At 37.8% G+C, this 15274-nt stretch overlaps 1 protein-coding gene across 1 annotated transcript in view; it reads right to left on the bottom strand.

The window, feature by feature from the left end:
• Positions 1-15274, bottom strand: part of b4galnt4a (beta-1,4-N-acetyl-galactosaminyl transferase 4a) — a 123524-nt gene that overhangs the window by 72496 nt on the left and 35754 nt on the right. The gene's annotated exons all lie outside the window — the stretch shown is intronic.

Here is a 15274-nt window from a genome sequence, read left to right as displayed (position 1 = left end):
TCATTATTACACTAGGTGAGGACGACAAAATGATGAAGGGTTGCCTGCTGGAGATGTGACTCAGAGAGCCGCAAACACTGCGGATCTCTGTGACAATGAGCAGTAAATATATATAATGCCTAATGTCAAATAACTTTACATGTTTGCGTTTAAGAAAGGCTGTATGTTCAGAACAGCATGCTATGCCTAGCATGTGAATTGTTTTGCAGGTATAAAGTAATCTGCAGCATTCAACCAGATCACACTGCGGGGTATGGTATCCCACAATGCAATGCACTCAGCCACCTTTCATTTCCAGAGGGATGAATAAACAGAATATGATATCAATCAAGTCTTGACTAGTGCTTCACTTTGATGAGTGAAATAGTGAAGTATTTTTTATGCAAAAGTACAATATATGCATGTAATGCAGCAATCATGTTACAACAACATTGCATACTACTGTCTGAACTGTTTGTCATTGCATACTCCACTCATTTTTCATATTAGTTTAAGCAAGTAGTTGGTAGGATGCAGTATTTACTACACAGTTAGCAGAGAAACTGTGATCGCTTGCTGTAAGTGATTCGAATGCTTTTAATGCCCCCTCAGGTTCAATCAAATATAACAATAAACAATTTTAATAACAACAACGATTAAAATTATATAATAATAATCATATTGACAATAGATGATAATATAATAATTAATAATAATAACACATATAATAAAAATACAATTGTTGTTATTATTAATAAAAAATGCAAGAAAAAACAAAAAGATCACTGTAAATAAAGCGAACATTCACATTCAGTTTTAGACGTTATTCATTTCTTGATCCTCTCTTGTTTTTGACACAGCGGTCATTCTCCTGAGACTTGACTCTATAAGCTTCGTACATCATTTTTGTTAAATTCTTCTCAACTGAGCTTCAGCTTACACAGTAGTTTTACTGAAGCTCAATGGTAGGAGCATGGCGCGAGCAACGCCAAGGTCATGGGTTTGATGGGTAGTCAGAAGCAAATGTATAGAACAATACAATGTAAGTCGCTTTGGATAAAATGTCAGCCAAATGCATAAATGAAAATGTAGTACAACTATTTTACGTTTTTAATAGATCTTTAATAGATCACATTTGGACATCACTTTTGGCCAGGTCTGTATATTTGTATACTGTCATTTTTTGTGTACATTAAAATCCACAGGATTAGAATAAGAGAAGCCCTCAGAAAAACTGCTGACGATACATTCCAGCTAACTTATCAACACAACACTGTAAACACATCAGTCTACACACTGCAACGTAAGGTCAGATCTCAGCACCGCTGAGCACGGGTCATTAAAAATACTCAAGCTGTTCTGTATCGCTCGGCTGTCACTTCATGTTGGCTGGCACTTGCTGCTGTGTGGGAGAGAAATCTATGTGGCATATTGCAGAAAACTTTTGATACATAATTACCCAAACCACCAGTAAGAGAACAAATATGCGGCTTCCGAACATATTTGATGGTGCTTGATCTAAGCAGAATATCAGTATTTATTTACAGGGGGTTATAATGAGGGGACATACTATCAATTTCATCATCTTAACACGAATTAAAATCCCTGTGAACCGGAAGTTGCAATCGTTTTTACTTCCATATTCTGACGCATTTTTGAGTGAAAAGGAATTTCAAATGACAAAATGGGTGGGCGTGGCTTGGGTTTTTCATTGCGCATTGATTGGATGTATAAAAACAGCCGTTTCATTTTTACATGAAACTGGCAGCAGACTGACAGTTGAAGGGGAGGAGTTAACGGATGCTCCGCCCAAGCCGTCTGACTTTTGAGATGGATAGTCATTTCAAGTACATTTTCAAGAATCTTAAAAAGAAAAATGAACCACATTGATAAGCTATTTACTGTAAACGCAGCAATATTTAATGAAAAGATAAGAGTTGTATTTTTTTATTTCACTGGGACTTTAAACTCAACTTGCCACAGAAATTCCAACATGGGATATAATTTAAAGGATTAAATATTAATATTTTAAAATATCTGTCAAGCTTTAATTTTAATAACTATTGTAAAATGCTTACAAAAATGTATCTTCAGTATATCACATATTTCTGTCAGCAGAACACTGACATGAATATTTATTATGTTTTGTAACTTTAGCTCTAATCATAGTGAAAGTACCTGTTAGCATTTGTGCATCTGTTTTTTGGATTGGATTCAATTTATTGTCATTACACACATACAAGTACAGTGCAACGAAATGTATTATGTATCTGTTTGGCCGCTGTCAAAGCAACATTTTATCAATGTAACACTGTATCACTGTTACAATCATACTAACAGTTGCAACAACACTGTTTAAGCATGTTAAAATCTGTTCAAAAACATTTTAGGCAGAAATGCATCTTCGTCTAATTTTTTCTTAGTCAATTTTACCAGCATGAAATCAGTATTAATCCATTACATCCAGTGGTGTAGTCTAGTTTTTTGTCGTGAGTATATTCTGATCCCCCAGCCCACTCACCAGTCCCAGATCGACACCTTCAGGGGCACCACCACACAAACGAATGCATAGAGTATGTCTCTATATGTGATCAAGAGCATTCTGAAAGATTCAATGTAAGCAAGATTTCAATAGCCAATGAAAAGCTGGGGGGACTTGCTGGTTTTGTTAATCACACAATTGTTACATTTAGCTTTAGATGGTATATGTGTACACTCCCTAAAGCACAGGTTTAATCAGATGGCAATTTTCAATGCACATTTGTGATCCATGTGAAAACCCAGCTATTATGTCATTTATTTGTGATATGCTATTTCTACATAAACATACCCTGCTATTAAATAGTATTACATAAATTCTAGTGTTTCCAAAAAAAAATACCATTATGAACCACAAATAAAAATGTTTTGGACATTAATGGGTGTTCTATTGATTCCCATCTGCATCTATTGTGCATAATGTAAAGAATATCCTGTTTAGTTTCGACTGACTAACGCCATTTCAAAGACTTACAGTAAATCATACTGAAATAAATGGTTAAAATCATCCTCTAAAGCTCGTCACTAATAACTAGATCTTTAGCCTAGTTTTCACACACTGGGTCACAGTAAGGAGTGCAGGTTGCGCCTATTATTGACATTGATCATTGTAGTGAGGTAGGAAGAACGAGAGCCGGGATTCGAGGCCGGTGAGTGATATCGAGCGTCAGCTGTACGCGCACCGGTCTCGTATCACGGAGGAGATCGGGAGCTTAAGAGGACGAGTGACCGGACCATCAGTGAGAGAGGACCAGGCCTGGAGTTTATGTTTTGTTTGATTATATTTGTATGGCCGGAAGTTGACCATGAGGTCGATTTAGGACTTTTTAAGTGGTATACGGAAATTCTTGATGTTTTCTGTGATGCGAATCACCTAGACTAGACCACTGATTACATGTAACATTCAGCCAATGAGGACTATGCCATTATTTTCAGTACCTTTGTATTTGTACCCTTATAAAATCAATCACTGTTTACTTTATTTGTCTTTTGTTTACTCAAACAATTACCTTAAACATGTAAAGAAACATTTAGTTAAGACTACCTTGCATTTTTTTATTTGATTTAAATGATTACCCTTACATTTATGAAATATATTTACACAAAGGGGTGTGTAGTTCATCAGTAGTTTGGGCTGCGTTACAGTAACACACTATATAATTGGTGCTACCAATGTTTCATTAGTGTTGTTTAGTGTCATTTGGGTTCTGTGTTTGTTTTAACAGTTACGGATCATTTAAACTCTGTAGAAATAATATAAACACAAAAAGCACAAAACAACTTTAAGGTGCTTCATTCAGAACAGGAGGAATCTACAGATCTATTTGGATTGATAGTCTCAGGTACGTCTGAAGTCATCAACACTTCAAGCATCAGCTAACAAAAACAAAAGCAGAGATTCAGCTTCAGTTTTTCGCTGCCCCAGTGGAAACTGAACTTGGTCATTCATATCATCATGTCAGGGTTCTGTCCCATCTTGTCTTGCTTTTCTTGATTTAGGGGCAGAATCATGACAGAACCTCTTGTTTTGTGTGGAGAGTGAGGATAACAATGTTATTGTGATCATGAAATAACATGCGCTCTCTCCGGTCTCGTCCTTGGCCCTGCCCCTCTCGTTAGCTTCCCTTCAGTGTTTCATTCCTGACACCTGTCCCTTGTTAATAGTCCAGTGTTGTTTAGTCCAGTGTTATTATGTCATGTGTTGTTTAGTCCAGTGTTATTTTGTCCAGTGTTGTTCAGCCCAGTGTTGTTTAGTCCAGTATTGTTAAGTCTAGTGTTAGTTAGTCTACGTTCCTGTTTGTTTGTCTAATTATCTCTTGTGATTATTGTTTTACCCCCTCGTGGGTCTTTGTTTTGTGTTCTGTGGTAAATAAATCTCTTTTTGTTAACCCCTTCACCGCTGCTTGCTTTTGGATTCTCTCTGTGCCCAAATCCTGACGTCATTATCTGTATACATTTCATATTATCGTTTATAAATCGGTAAATGCATTACAGTCATGACTGAGTTTATGTATGCTGTTGTTTTGAGGTTAAGGTAATTGTGAGATGGTTTCCTTTACCTTGTGTTTGGTAGGATGTGTTTGATGCAGGTTGGGCCTGATTTTGCCTTCAAACTTTTTTTCTCTGGAGTATGAGCTATTTTTGCAAGAAAGGCTTTGCTTCTGCGATCGGTTGTGTTATATTTTCCTGTTGTTTCAGGACTAAGTTATTTCTTATTTTGATGACTATACATATCCCTCTACAGTATGTACAGTAGTTTATGTAGGAACAATTAAACTACCTGCTTTATTGCCCTAGCACATGCTACATACCTACAAATCTAGAACATTTGATAATTGTGAGTATGGATAACTCATTTTTTTATATTCCGAGAACCCTACACTTGTCTTTTATGAACTCGACATTAAAAATAGGATGATCCATTCTATTTGTCACCAGGAGCGTTACTGAAATCGCTGCAGGCAAAGCCTGAAAATCAGTCCGCGTGTGAAAGAAACTTTATTCAAGCCAGATATTGTTGCAACCGGCCAGCTCTTTTTCCACACGGACAACTGCAAATGTTGAAAGTGAATGCTGGTGTCACATACAAACAAAATTTAGAAGACAAATCTCAGTAAAATAAGACCTCTTGCATAAAACCATCAAAAGGAAGTGCTAAGTGCTTTCTAAAAAAAACTATAATTCATGAGAATAATGTTGGTAGTAGAAGAGCCGGCCTCAATGACAGAGTCGAGTCCTGATCTCTACAGAAGCACCGAGATGACGGAAGCGTTTTGGCTGCGAGCAGGAAAATATTTTTTCCGCTCTTAATATTCAAAAGCGTGTAATTACAGGGGATTACCCGGCCCTAGCGGAGATAGCAGGGTTCAGATATGTGCATATACTGGGGGTATACGTGCTTATGGACCCGACTACACCACTGATTATATACAGTACATAAACGACTTTTATATATAGAGTTTGGTTCCAAAATGAGAACTGTGCATTCCAATTACTATCAATTAAACTGCTGTGGGTTTGTTTTGATTTAAGCCATAATAACTCAAAAAATACAGCTAACTTTTAGGGACATGATGGTGGGAAATATGAATATGAAGAGACAAATATATTTTGAAAGCGTTCCCCCGAGTAACATTGCGTTCCCTCGCAAAAATGTGCATTCTCTGGCAAACATATTTGCGTTATCTCGCAAAACATTCTGCGAGTTCCGACAAAAACTTCATGTTTAATGTCCCGCTGGCAGAGTTTGAGACTAGCGGTCCCTTTGGACTTGTCCATGTCGCCTGCTGATATAGAGATAAATGTATATTATAAGACTCGTTTTGAGGAAGACTAGGTTGTAGACCCTTGTCTTATAGAGTGTTCACACCAAACGCGGTAAATCGCGCTATTTGCATGTAGTTGGACGCTTAAACATGGTGAGTTTACTCGCATCATTTGCTCGTGAAATTCGCTTCATTACGCGAATTCGCGTCAAGGGAGGGGCTTCTGCCGCTCGCTAACGGCCCTACTGGAGCAAGCGCCTGATTGGTTAACGCGGCGCGAATCACGCTTATTGAGCTGCCGTCTCATTCGCGCAAATAGTAGGTCATCGCGTCTTTGCATTGACTTAACATGTAAATCACTCGCGCTTAACGCTTAATTCGTGATTGGTGTGAACACACTATAAGGAATTATGCTTTATATCAACATTTTGCTCACAAGTTATTGGTCTGGGAATCTGCGACTATAGACCAAACTCTGCCAGCGGGACATTAAACATTAAGGTTTTGTCCGAACTCGCAGAATGTTTTGCAAGAAAGTGAAAAAGTTTTGCTAGATAACACAAATGTTTGCGAGAGAAGGCAAAAGTTTTGTGAGAAAATCTCTCATATGTTTTCCACCACCAAGTCCCTAAAAGGGCTCCACGGCTGACTAACACAACAAAAACACGATAACATAATAAAAAAAGATGTTTGAGCCAAACAGAAAAAATAAGAGACCATTCCCATTTTTATGTAATCAGCATTTCTAGATGAGATTATGGTCATAAACATACAAATATTAGAAAAAAACAAGCATGAAAAGTCCACCCTTAACCCCACGGCTAAACATTTCATGCAAAAACATGAAAACATACAAATCATATCATACAAATTGGTTAAAAACCTTGAGCCTAAAATAATTATAAACGTATTAAAATGTGAAAATCAAGTCTAAACCAGTATGATTTCAATAGAGACTCAAGGTATTTGAGCTCCTCAATATTAAACACACGCAGTCCATCTGTCTTCCTCCATGACATATGTTCACTATTACTCATCTCCCCACCTCAGAATACTCATCGACAGTTCTGTACTTGTGTATATCCCAAACCCAGTATGTACTAAGCATGTACAATAACATAACCAACACTCACTCCCAAACAAAACAAATGCTACTGTGAGAATATGCAGCACGGACAGTTGACGTCACTGTCATTTATTCGAAGTCTATCGCCGATTTCCCATTTATAACAACAGAAAAGCGTCTGCAGTCCATTTGTAGTCCGGGACAGAAGAACTAAGAGGCCGAGCGGGGGAAATCGATGCTTTTGCAGGGGAGATCAATCATGGGGCCGGCGGTCTGATAAAAATCAATGTGAAGTGAGGGCCATGGGTTGTTTTTCAATAGGAGACATAAGGCAACATAAGAGAAGGAGGTCTAGTGGGTTTCTCAGGAGGAGTGTTAAGGGAAGATATGACTTCTGACTATAGACTTCAAGAGAGACCTAATCTTAAACCTCACATCTAGGGACCACCCGACGCAAACATGTGAGGAGTACAAAAATGGCTAAAATCACAGTTCAAAACTTAAAAAAAGTCATTTGATTTGATAACGTGTGCTATAACGGGCAAGTATAGACAATCAACCAAAACTAACCCAGCAGCTGTTTTTAGACCAAAATATCCAAAACTCTTACCAAATCTTAATTATATAGCTTTGTATCATTTTCATTGTTAGGAAGCAGAGTTTTCCAAGCCAACCTTTCCGGATAACAAACACATGGTAGCTTTTAAAATAAATCAAATCTAAACCTTTACCGGTAAAAAGACTGAATGTTGAGAAACTCAGCTGTAGACTGCAGAGTATTATATAAATCTAGTTGGGTTTAGTCTGTTGAACCAGCACCTTACAGCAAATAGCAAAAGTCGATAACAGCAGGTGAACTGAGCTTCATAGTTCACCGACCAGGGATGTGTACGAGAAGTTGAAGTAAAGGTCCGTTGATGTTCTTTCTGTGTTTAGAAGCAAGAGATGGAGGTGGATACTTACTGAATAGTGCTGTGACATGGAGACTTTTTGGGAGAGGACAAAAATAAACCACTGACATTCCACTCTCCATAAAGGTAATATTTAGAAGTATCTATTGAAGGAATTGCAATATAATATACATAACTTTGTCTACTGAGGTGTATAAAGACCTTACATAGTGAAGCTTTATGATTTTATTACCTTCCAATTAGCTATATCTATCTACATACACCGCCGGTCCCCTTTTTCTGAGGGTCATGATTCTGTTTGTGTTTTCCCTGTTAGTTTGGACTTTTAGTTTGTTTCTTTTGAGTTCCTGTTCCTGCTTTGTAGTCATTTGTAGTTCTTTTGGTCTCCCCGGGTGTTTCTTGTTACTTCTTTCCCCCAGTGTATTTAAACCCCGGTGTTTCAGTTGTCGCACATGGTAGGTTGTGATCTATGGCTCCTTGTGGTTGTCGCTGTTTCTGTATTATTCATGGTTTCGTTCTTTATTCAATCCCACTGCACTTGAATCTGACTCATCTGATTGTGTCTCAGTAAAAATAAGACCGCAAATAAATAACTAAGTGAGAGTGGCAGCCAATATGATGGTGGTGCAGACACTAAGCTCCTTACAAGGTATTACTGATCGTTGTATGATTCAGCAAGCTAACAAGATTTTATAGGACTCTTCACACGTTATATTCCGAGTATGAATGAACTCTGATCAGAGACATAGGGTTCCATTATGAAGACACAGTTGATATAAACTCTCCTTTGTCCCATTGTCTGTCACATTAATTAATAAGCAATAACAGTACTATGTAACACATCTGTAATAATATGGAAATGTATTGATTGTTTTCTTTTAGTTATGTTGTACATGTCATGTGTGGATGTTGAAGCAGCCCCTTTACTCTAAATGAATTTCTCCTAAGGGAGACTATAAATACCACCTATCTACCTACCTACATGTTGTTTCTACAGTAGCCTTAAACGGACAAACTGCTTTATAGAGCAGGCTTCGTAAGTGTTATCTCCTTCGGCAGAGAAGTGAAGACATGTTTGTCCTTTGTCAGCTACCGTAGTGCTTTTGAAAGGGAGGGGTGAGGGGTTGAGTTAGCCGTTGGTTGCAATCTGCATCCTTACCACTAGATGCTGTTAAAACCTCCACATTGCTCTTTAAGACCTCTTTTGGCGTTTTTTACATTTTCAAATAAGTTTAATCATCTACATCTTTGGAATGTATGAATCAGACTATAACTATCCCTATGGAGACACACAATGTTATTTTATGATTAAAAAATGATTTTACAGTGATTGATGTTAGAGAATGCTGCACTGTGTTATTATGATAAAGGTTTTAGATGGTCTGAAAAAGAATATCTATGTATACAGTATTTGATCTTTTATCATACAACTTCTGCAAGACAAACATTGTGGCACAAGTTACAGTTTGGTAGAAAATAGAGTTTTGCTTAAATCCTCATTCCCTGAAGTACAAACAGTAACAATGGTGATGCGATTGCTTATTACTTTATGCATTTGCCATATGCTTGTATCCAACACGACTTACAGACCATTTAAGCAACAAATTTCATCAGCGTATGTGTTCCCTGGAGTCGAACCAATGACCTTTACATTGTAAAATGTGCTGAACCCAGTCAGCTAGGCTACAGGATTTCACAACAACACTAATGACTTATTTAAATAAAAATTAATAATACATAGTCATGTAATGATTTTAATAATGTAGCTTATCACTAGAACATAATTGCGTATAATCAAAAGCATTTAATGGGCTGTTAAACGGTATCAAAATAGCACCAGCGTTCCTAAGATGCAGAACAAAAGAGCAAAAACATCAAACATGTGGTCTTCAAAAAGTAAGGAGAAAACTGAAAATGAAACACACTTCAAGTACATGTGACAATTAATATGGATTGTAAAAGTAAAATAATCTGCAATTTTGGTAAATATGAAGAGAAATGTTGAGTTCATATCTAGATTATCAATAATATTCTCAGTCTCAGTTTGTGACATTTCTGACATCTTTTTCTTAGACAAAATATCTGAGATCCAGAAGATTAAAGCAGAAGTTTCCATTTGCGCTCCATTGAATCTCTTCATCTGGGTAACGGAATTGAGATATTAAAGAGATCTCATCTGTGAGTGCTTCTGCCCCAAAGGAGTAAGAGAGGATTCAGACTTTAAAAATGTACAAAAAAAAACATAATAATAACGCAAGAGATACTGTAAATAAACTCATAAACTGAGATTTTCATATCAAATATTAATACAGCAGACACCCCTGATGTTGCTTGGCTGACAAATCTCAACATTTCTCATCCCGCTATTCTCCAAACAAGTGCAACTACCAAAAAAATCCATGACTAACTTTTTTATTATTATTATTTATCATTTTATCTCCCACATCTACAACATATCTGAAGAAAACATTCAACCATTTATCGTTATATATCCTCATACCGCCTTTCGTCCATAGTTTAATTTTTCTACTGTCTGATATTAGCTAAAAACAAGCACTTCAAAAGACTCTTCGCATCTTCCACAGAGCCATCATCGAATGCTATTGTTAACCATGTGCCCCAGCAGAGCCTCCATATCGCTTTACAGAAGACAAACCCCATATGGCTGAGAAAGTAAACTGGTTTCCATGTCTCAATCCTCCTTCTGACTGTGAATTAGAGGACAGACCTCTCAGGGGCGCCTGGAAGACACTGAGCTTTTCATTCAAAGTCTAGTCGGAATCCATTGCCTCAATACGTCCCCCAGGAACATCCACATCTCCTCTAAGACCCAAACTGCCCTTCCTTGGGCTTAACTCATTACCTGCGGGCTTTGAGGAGCAAAGAATAATGGTGAAGTCTAAATCACAGAGCCAATCTGCCCGAGGGCCTAATGCCTCCAGTGACCTCTGAAATAACCCAAACTCAGCGACCCCAAACTCCTCAATCTTGCTGATAAATAGAAGAGTTTGGCATAATGGATAAAGGAATCAAGAGAAGCAGGTGGCAGATTTTTTTCAATGAGAGGGAAAGAAATGGAGAATGGGGGGTGGTTCACTGTCATTGGTTAAAGAACAACATTTTCCACAGATCATTTTACTAGAATTTATCAATGGCTGCTAGATCTCGTAAAGGCCAACTGATTATTTTTTGTGCCCTGCGGTATGAGGGTTTGTGTGAACACAAGAATGAACTGACTGAACTGAATCGGCTGTAAACGGCATTAAAACATTTTGGAGGTGCAGCGATTTTTCAGCTTAGATACTTCGACTTTTATGATGCGGAATATACATGAAAGTAATGTGTAGCTCGTATCTGATTCGGCAGATAGTTTGTTTTATAAAAAACTATTGACACTGTCATAGCCTGGAGATGTTCGATTGCTATGGAATTTGTCCCACCCCTTTCGTCACCGTCATTGGACAGCTTGGAAAAACACGAGCCCAGACAAACAACTTTTCATTTTTCGACACAGTGACCAGAGTAAAAACTGCAAACGTTCAGAGTGGAGTTTACGCTCAGTGTTTGCTTTTATTTTCTACAATAAAGTAAAATTAAAATAAACTTTAATGTCGACCTCATTGCCAGTCGGTGCAGCACAGTAAATAAAAATACAATTTAGCCAATTAGTCTGATCAATCTGAATGTAAAGCTCATTAAGAGGCGCCTCTTTGCCCCGTACACTATGTGTTTTATAGACATCACAACAGTCTGGCTCGGATATCGATTTAACGTGCCATCTACATCGGCCGCTATATTGACTGCCTGTCTGGCTTCACGCGCCACTGATGGTGATTAACTAACTGCTTTTACAGCCGTTTGGGTTTTGGGAAAGACTCTTTATAGCAGAAGGCAAACTGAAAGCATACAGTTATTTATTGGGTGGGCTGGAGTTGGCAATATCAGTCACTGCCAGGTTGAAAGATAGCGTGACAGGCCTGCCCCGCTGCCCGTAAAGTCCCAGCAAGGTCAGAGAGCTTGTTATTTTATGGCAGCGTAAGCAATTTCAAATTAAAAGCATGGACAGAATTGACACTACAAAAAAAGGAAATGAACTATCCCTGCAATTGGTGTACCTTTTAATTTTGATAAAACCAATTACAAGTTCCTTGAACAGCCAACAAACAGTCTTTTTGAAGTCAAAGACAACTAGACGGTATGTGAGTAAACCCTTAATCTCAGCCTCCAGCTAATTATTTCTCCTCCCTGAATGCCTACAGCTTTCAACGTCTTAAGTCGAGTACATGACCTTCGCCGGCCTCTCCGTCTTCACACTCATCTCCTGGCGGCCATTAATCCGACAGGAACGGATTCTGAACCTGGTGACCGCCCTACGCTTCTCATAGACATTTAAACAATCAATGGCGGTTTAGAATTTAAGTGGGGCTATTACTTCTTCCAGGGCCCGCCAATGGCATCATCGCACATTATCGGGGGCATAGATTTGCAAGCAATTATAAGAAGAGAGTGGAAGCAGTCTGAGTGGAAGTATTGTCGATTTGAGTGGAGACGGCAAACCTCTCGTGACGCTCGAGGGTTTTGTTATCCCGTCGGTCTGTGCTGTGCTGCATAAGGTGTCTTCAGTGCAAAGCTCTTCTATAGAAGTTCTGGTAGGCTGTACTTCCGTCCTTTACCCTGAACACACTCACAGAAACGCTGAGCTCAGATACAAGGTCCTCGGGGTCATTAATATGGATGATACCAACAGCGACGTCCCACCCCTCATTCTGCAACATCATTTCCTTCAGCTGAAGGAACGGATGTGACATGACCTTTCTTTGCCAACGTTGCTTGATGGTGCGCGAAATGTACAGAATTCGGAAACGTCACAAATGCATTATGGCTTTAAATGGTTGTTAACAACTACGCCAGCGAATCAAAGCACTATGCAGGAGGAAAGAGCTTTGAAAAAGAAAAGGTGATGTCAGATTGTAAAAATGTGACTAAATGGGTAGACAAGTAGGTCTAGGCTTTTAAGCTATTAATTATCTCTCAGGCAAGCATGTGAACCGATCCGTCCTTGCATTAGTAGAGAGTGCAGTGCCATCTCTAATGACTGCGCCTGCGAGGCGTCACTACATTACAATTCCTCTAACATCTTTTCCTACATTCTAAAATACGCTTTAGTGCTATATAGGAAAAGTTCACACAAAACATCATTCAGAACACAGAAACCAGGGCTCTAGTCCAGCTAAGGATCTTGTTCCAGTCCCATATGTTCTAATCTCTAACCGTATACTCTGCTTTCTACACTTCACTTTCCTTTGAAAATATAAGAATAAATAAATCAAATAAAATAGTACAATAAGGTTGTATTTGTTACCATTAGTAAATACATTAACTAACAATTAAAAAATATAGTTTTATAGCATGGATAAAAGATTATTTTTTTACTAAAGGCTCAAATTAAGATTAAGAAAAGCTGTAGAAGTATTCTTTATTGTTGGTTCAATTTTTATGTTGATTCATTATACTAATGCATTAACTCATTGTTAACAAATACCACCTTAGCGTCAAGCGTTACCAATAGAATAAAATAAAAAGAATAAATGAAATGTATATACAAATGTACGATTTAGATCCAGCTGCTTTTTCTACGAAACACAAAAAGCTCTTTCCATACAAAAAAACAATATGTTTGTCATGACCGTATTGTATCTGCCATGCTCCGAAAAGAGCAGTATATATATTATTTACATATCATACATTTAGTTGTCCACTCGTTATTGCAATGCATCATGGGAATAAGTGCGTTTAATAGTATCCACTGTGGTTTTAGACACCCTTACAAAATGGCCGCCCCCTTAAATAGTGCACTTTATAAAGACAGCCAATAAAATAGTTTAATATTCAGAATGTGTCAGACTGTAATATTTACAATATCTGTAACACTGGCCTTCCTTTAATGAATCAGTTTAACCTTCTTTACATCCATTTAGCAAAAAACTTTGCCTATATATTACCCTGTCAAAATATTAAATCATTTTATATATATTTCAAAAATATTATAATATATAGAATAATACGTAATGAATTGCTGCTTTTCATATATTGAAAAATATAAGTACTCGGAGACATTATATAAAAAATTATTATTTAATATACTGCATTATATTTTCCAGTATATTCTTAAATATTTTTGTTTCGGATTTGGCCTTGCAAGTACCGGTATTTTCTTTAGGAAACACAAATCGAGTTCTCACTGAAGTGTGGTTTGGAACTGGATGCCACATGTCTCAGATACTTTACACACAACTGTCACTTTTGATTCCATAGACCCAATGGCACGAAGACACATGTGTGTGTTAGTCTCTCACACAACGACAAAGAAGTGGTAAATAGTTTCTGTAATAATTTATGACAGAGACATAACCCAACAGTCCACACACACACCTGTCCTCTCCGTGGACTAGCTAATGTTTCAGACAGATATGGCAATTGCAGAAATTGAGATATACAGAGATGTTAGAGATAGTATGAAGGCAGAGGTAGCGTGGGGACAGAGCAGAGAAAAAGATAAAGACAGAAACAGAAATTGAGATGACAGAGACAGAGTCGAGATGAAGATAGCTCGAGTGAAAACACGACAGACAGACAGGCCGGTGGATTTATCTCCAATCACCAGATAAGCTTCCTGATCACAGACAACCATCAGTAGACTGTCAACCATCAGATTTATCGTCGCCATAAAAGAACAACTCTGCAAGAAACGTAACATTTTATGTCTTAACCACAAATAAACATTCAAATGAATTAAAAACCAAAGTTGAAATGTGCAGCTTTAATGACCAGAAGAAAAACTATATGGACAAAGTTTTCATTCGATGAGGAGTGTGCTTGTGACATTGGGAACGTGAAGCCGAACTAAACAGCAGTTCGGCATTCACAGCACAGCACAGGCAATGATAGATTTCTCTCCACACACATAAATCACTTCACCAGCAGAGCATCTGTCACGCTTCTCTGTTTGTCCACATCATACTCCACAATCTCCATTTCATTATGACTTGACAAATCCCTCCCGCGCAGGTTTACAGCCATTAAAATACAAATCCCATGAAATGGTGTGACAAAAGTCATTTTCATTTCTATGTTGATGTATTTCCTATTGAAACGTGAAGCCAGACTGAATCATACTGTATACACGGGCAATCGAATTTAGTTCAGACTTTTATCTCAGTTTGCTGTTTGCACCATGTACAAAACAGCGAAGATACTTTATTTCCATTGTGAAGCCTTTCTAACATCATTTACACCTACAGATCAGATGTAAAACCATATTAGCCTGGATTTGTTTCTGAAATAATGACATTGTTTACAATTCTGTATCTATGAACGGCCATTTGGGTAGAGGGGGGTCTCGTTCCAGAGAGAATTTTATTGGACAAACATTTCAATTCAACCCTGCCGGGAAGATAGTCAGCGATGCCATAAAGAACCATTTTTGGTTCCACAAAGAACCATTCAGTTAAAGA

Source organism: Barbatula barbatula, assembly GCF_947034865.1.
Source record: "Barbatula barbatula genome assembly, chromosome: 25".
NCBI classification, from domain to species: Eukaryota; Metazoa; Chordata; class Actinopteri; order Cypriniformes; family Nemacheilidae; genus Barbatula; species Barbatula barbatula.
Note: the sequence above shows the minus strand (reverse complement) of the source record. Positions and strands in the feature narration are given on the sequence as shown.